This window comes from Acyrthosiphon pisum, chromosome X, assembly GCF_005508785.2.
Source record: "Acyrthosiphon pisum isolate AL4f chromosome X, pea_aphid_22Mar2018_4r6ur, whole genome shotgun sequence".
NCBI lineage: Eukaryota > Metazoa > Arthropoda > Insecta > Hemiptera > Aphididae > Acyrthosiphon > Acyrthosiphon pisum.
The window spans coordinates 41909093-41915817 of NC_042493.1; the positions used below are offsets into that span (position 1 = coordinate 41909093).

At 29.6% G+C, this 6725-nt stretch overlaps 1 non-coding gene across 1 annotated transcript; it reads right to left on the reverse strand.

The window, feature by feature from the left end:
• Nucleotides 1–1005: 1005 nt before the first annotated feature.
• Nucleotides 1006–1199, reverse strand: LOC115033474. Its single transcript, XR_003838829.1, has one exon. It is a non-coding gene; the product is annotated as a U2 spliceosomal RNA (small nuclear RNA).
• Nucleotides 1200–6725: the final 5526 nt, after the last annotated feature.

Genomic DNA, 6725 nt, shown 5'->3' on the forward strand with positions numbered 1-6725 from the left:
CATGAAGTTGTGGTAGCCGTTGAACGAGAAACTACTATCGCCGTCGCCAACGTTTGCAGCGACATCGCCGCGCCGCTGACATCAAAACTGAAGAAAAGTAGTGCTAGTTCATGCGACCCGCTGAGTAAATTTCGAATTCATTTCGACGAAATAAATTTCGATATCGTCATCGCAAATCATCATCCACCGCGTCCGGTTATATCACCAAGTGGCGTAACTGTGATTCCCAAGAGCGAAAAACCAAATACTATTTTATGAATTCAAATCAATTTTTTTTTCTCTAGTTTTTGTAGAACTAGTATAGGTAATTGTATTATAGGTACTTGTTTTACCTGTGAACCTATTACTTTATGACATCAATCATAAAAAATATAGGGGGGGGGCACTTACTCCTAGTGCCCCCTGGCTACGGCACAGGTACAGATTAAATATTATACAATCTGTTCACTAGTTGACCGATTTTATGTAGAAAAAACATTTTATATTTTTTTATATAATATATTCCAAGATGTACACACTCGTCAGAGAGTCGCTCACGAATCGAGATGATTTGACTTCCGTGACTAATTAAAAATTATTTATTTGTTCTATGATAATTTTATCGTTGTGTTACTTTTTGCAAACAATTACAATATGTCTCACAAAATCGCCCTTCGGCGTTGAAATAATATATGACTTTGTTGTGGTCACCGGTCAACGATATTCAAAATAATATCTTAAACGAATTTTTAATGTTAACTGAAATACTGAATGCACATTGGACTTTGATATATTCATAAAAATAAGGCGCGTCACCCAATTCGCAATTTGGGGAATTTAAAACACAAGACTTCAATATTCAAAATACGAAATCCAAAATTCTCGCAAATTCAAAATCCAAAATTTTGAAATTTCACAAATTTGAATATCCAAAATTTTGGAAAATTTTGAAAAATTTTGGAAAATTTTGAAAATTCAAAATAATTTAACCGAAATTCTTTTTACTATTACTAATTGATCATGTTTATTATGTGGGCCGTTCCCGGTGGTACTGCAATACCGGGTCAACCCGCGGTGGAGCAGGAGCAAGCCCCAAAATCTCCACCAAGTTTGAAAAAATTAGTTTAACATTTGAACCTTTCAATGAAAGGTGTATCAGATGTTAAGCTGATAAGAACAGATACTACACTTTGATCTTAGCCGATAGGCCGAGAAGCGATACACTACAAACATCACTGAGGTATCTTAAAGATAAATGCAATTCTAAGACGATTGCAGTTTGAAATTTGAGCGTGTTCGAAAAATCGAAAATTTTCGATTTTCGAAAAATCGCATTTTGGAAAACGGGCGTATACGTCATTAATTTGGTGTATTACACCAAACCGGTTTACGTTAATTGCATTTAAATAGATAATTTCATAGATTAATTGTCGACAATACGATCAGACAAATGGTACAGCTCAATAACGCTATCTACCGTCAATGAAAACCACCGCTTATACGAAATATTCTTTTCAAAATACACGTATTTCGTTGTATATTTCTACACAAATTTGTTTTTTTCTCTTGTTTATAAGTTGCAAAATACATACGAGTTTGCAAATAACAATTTGAACACAATAAGATCAGTATCGTTACGATGAAATCACAACAAACGACGTATAACGACATACAAAAATTCGACAACGGCCGCCTATAGCCGCCACTGTCGATGCCTACATACTATAATGTCGGAGTGCGGTGGAATACGACGGGAGTGCGTCTATCGTCGACGATCATGTACCTATGGCGCCCTCTAGTTGTCATACTATCGTCCCATGTCTGTACAGTATTCCTGATGGTATTTTATATTGTATAATAAAATTATGAATTATTACATTAACCCTTTGAAGAATATTCTTCGAATACGTAAATGCAACTCAGAGAGCGGCTTAGGAATGAAAAATTGGAAAAAAAAATAATGAGCGAAGACGTATATGGTATATGTACGTACTATTTTAATATGATTGATAAATGAAAATAAATCGATTGGTTGAGATTAAACTTCACAGATGGCAGCACATATTTTATATAAGGTATTTTACGGTAGTGAAACATAAACATAGAAATTAAAAGAAATTCGCGATAAAAACGTATATATACGTCCATGCTCTTTTTGACAGTATATTTTAAAACGTAATATAATAGGTACTTACATAATTTATGTGTGGAATTATTATATATATTACATTTAAATACAATAATTTTAAAAATCATATAGTAATCAATAATAATCACTATATACAGTTTATGTGTAGGTGGGTAGCTGGTAGCTATATATATTAAAATAGTTGTTATCTGTGCATTTTACCATCGGTGGAGTTTACGTGTTATACAGGTCAAAAATACATACCAGTCGAATTAACATTTTTTTTCAGGTAAAAAAAAAAATAACGATGGAATTTACATTTTACATGTTACAAATCCATCACTAAAATCAACTATAGGTAGGTACCTATAAATTAGTGGAATTTACCTACTATCGTCTATCGCCCAACAATCAACATTGACTTCATTATAATATGCATAACAGATTCTATTCTATAGTAGTGTAACGGATTAAATCTAAGTACAACAGAAATCTTAAAAAGAAAAACCAAACAATATTTGGAAATTACTAACATATTAGGAATTAAAAATCTAAATATTTTAATTTTTTAATTTTGCAAATAAGAATACAATACATTTTAAAAACAAGACAATAGAAAGTATGCAACACTCCCTGTAAGCATAGCTTGTATTGGAAAAGACGAGATCCAGATGAAATAATTATATCAATAAAATTGGCGTTTTTTACGGTGTTTTTCGTTAACAGTAAAAACATTGAAAACACAATAGTAACAGTCTCATGCCACTAAATTATATTTTAATGGTTACGTGCATTCGATTTAAATTAATAATTGGATTAGGTAGTAGCAATGTAGCATAGTCCTATAGGTCTATAGGTAATACCTAGTAGGTACGAATTACCATATTATAATAATTAATATTTGACAACAATAATATTCCATAACGTAATTAACGTGTCGTAAGTGACAAGGTGCGGCAGATTACGGCAGCATCGCGTATTTCATCGATTATGTTCCAGTAGTGCTCTCTCGTTGCGTTGTCAGACGATCGTCCCATGTCTGTACAATATTGGTCGGAACAGTAATGATCGGCATTTTATATCGGATATTGTAAGATGTAAAAAAAACATCGTTGTTCTTTTGAAAATAATCATTACTATAGTATATCAGTGACTTTTTTCCAATCTAATAAAGACTAATACTCTAATAAAAACAACAGAGTAAAATAGATTCTATAAGTAACAAACTACCTAATAGATATTATCATTGATTATACCATTGATTATACATAGTAATCATGTATAATCAATGATTATACATAGTATAATGTATATGTACTATGTATAATCAATGATATTATATAATATAGGTACCTATTTAAATGTACCTATTATATTATAGTCAATACCATTGATTATAAAATATACTAATGTTTTATATTTTTGAAATATTTTGGTTACATAATACCCTACTTAGTAGGTACTTACGTGGAACCTTGTTTTAAAATTCAATCCATACCTATAAAAGTTGAACATTTTATACATTTTTTACTACAAAACTATTTTAAATTTTGCGAGGGCGTGCTATGGTTCGTATGCTGGTGTCCATGGTTTATACATCTGGTAACCTATCTAGTCACTAGTCAATCCTTGGTATACTCGGTTGCAATAAATTAAGTTATTACATGATAATAAAAATGGTAATATAAACATTCAATGAAATTTTCAAGTATCTACAGTGATTCGTTTTTTAATTATAGCAAAATAAGGAAATCGTTTCATGAGAAATCGAGTGAATATCAAATGTTGTAAAAATAAGAATTTCAAACGCTCATAAAAATTTAATTTGACTTTTTTGTAGACATTTTTTTTTTTTTTGATAAAGGTAGACAAATTTATAATGAATCTTGCATCATTACATTTTCAAATCTTAGATTTAAAAAAAAACATTTTTTATGAATTTCTAACAGAAAATAATTTTCGTCATTTTTACGTATTTTTTCAATATTAAAACTTTAAAGGGTTATAAAAAACTATGGATTTTAATATTTTTATGTCTGTGAAACAATATATTAGTAGCCTTCTATTAAATTTTCAAGCATTTGTACCCAACAAATAAAATGTTATTGATATTTATAAAATAAAAAACTAAAAAAATTGGAAACTGAAATGTTCCTAAATAGCTCAAAATAAGTCAAAACAGGGGTGTACCCAGGAATTTTTCAAAGGGGGGGTCCAAATTTTTTTAACATGTAAAAAGTATAAAAAAATTATGTCATTGAAAAACCAACAAAAATGTTTATTCATAAACTCTTTAAATGGTAAAAGAAATAAGCATAACACCGTAATCTTACAATTAAAATGTAACTTGATGTATTAAAATATAATTTTTAATAGTTTAAAATTTTAGTCTATGGGGGGGTAAAGATACTTTTGAAGAAAATCTAACCATTTTTACTGCCCAAAACCGTGATGACAGACACAAAAATAAAAAAATAAATAAAAATTAAAAAAAGACACATCATTGTAAAATCAATACATTCATCGTTTCACTTAGAATCTAAAAGATAGTTATAAGTTATGTTTTATGTATGCGACAAAAACAGAGTTATATACTTATATAAATATGCAATTCAGATGAATATAATTTTAATTACCTACAACTATTATTTATCTGAATTTATATTGATATTATATTATGACATCATATAAAAATCTAAAAATTTGGTTTTTATTTTCATAAAAAATACCAAATCCAACGTAAAATTGTTAAAGAAAAAATTATTTTGGTTTAGATATATTTTTTTACCGAATACCCCTTTTAGATACAATCTATCTTCAGACTTTTTCATAGAATGACTTAAAATAAGTTTATCATTTTTTAGACTACATGCAATAATATTAAACATTGTCATGGTGATATTTTTTGAGATTGTTTATTAATTATTATGTTATTATCTAGATAGATCCAAGAAATAAGTATTAATGCAAATTGTTTCAAGTCTAAAGTCATAATAAATATGTAAATATTTCATCAAACATATAGTAAAACTGAACAAAATACACAGATTAAGTTACTTTTGAAACCGATTTAAATAAGTATATATAAAACATTCAATTAAAAAAGGTAGGTAACGTAACTTGTGAATTGTGATTTGATATAGTGATATATATAATGTACTAGCTGATCCCGTGCACTTCGTTGCTCGTTAAATGTTCCAACTCTATATGACTCGAACTTTGTACAATTCATTATTTAATATTCGGTGTTCGGTGTTCGAAATATATCTTAACTTTTCCGTTTCCCGGAATAAAAATTCTGATTTGCAGCAGTATATTATCTATCAGGTAGGCAATCTACCTACGGTAGATCGCGGACCCCGTGCTGTTTGTACGTAGATATATGATTTAACTCTAAAGTATCAAAGTTATACCAAGTTTATTATTCCACCTATGGTGGATTAATATAATCAATTAATACAAAATCCGAACCTAACATAACTAATAATATCAGATGAATAAAAAAGAACCAAATTTAACCATTCCTAAATTAGTCAGTCTTCTTCCCAGAGGTTTAATCTACACACAAACATTCATAACAAGCTGAACCCGTGCACTCCGTTGTCCGTAAAAAATTGCAACTTAAAAAATTATGATTGTTCAACTGTTTTTGTGTGTAACTTGCTGCAATATTCAATAATTTGATTTGGTGCTAACTTGTACCTGATCAGCCCAAATAACCAATGGAAACCAATAATAAATAAAAACTAATTTTACTGTAGACTGTAACCAACGGCAACTATTAAAAAAAAAATAAAAATAAAATTGCCAATTTCCGTCGTGAACCCCAAGATCCCTGTTTGAGCACCTCTTTAAAATGCAAATTTTGACAAATCCTTTCTTAGTGCCCGATGAAATTATTATAAAAATCTATCCTCGAAATTTCAAGTCGATAACTAAAAAAGGTTCGGCTCTGCGTTGATTATTGGTAAAGTACACTTTGCTTTATATATAGAGATTATATTGTAATATTGGTGTTCATACTGAATTTAAATCTTACTATTACTAGTACTAGTTCGTCATGTACAAAAATATTACACAGCTACGTGTTGATTCAAATATTCACCACCAGGATTATCTGTTGACTGTTGTTACCTACACGTTCATGATATGATTATGGTAAAAAGCGCACGTAATAAACTGTTAAACTCGATTTATGTAACCCGTGTAACACCGCTAACGATCTTGAAATTACGGAAGTTCTATTTATACGGTCCGGCACAATTATACGCAGCATAATAATAATAATAAAGCGTAATAATAAAGAAATAATAATAAAGCATATTAATTGTTTTCGTGTGTAATAAAAACAACGATGTGATACATAGACTAAAAAGAGAAATATGGTAATATAATGATAGTTAAAATACACTGATTGTATCGAAATTTAGTCGAAATGAGAATTATTTTGCGGGACCAAAAAAACACACTTGTTATCAAGATCAACTAGATCTTTTGTTCGTACTTTGAAAGTGTCGCCATCGTCGGAGAACAATAAACAACAGACCTATAAGATTATTTGGACAATATGCTTTTTAACGCATAATATTGGTTGGTCAATGAATTCGTTCAAGCTCCG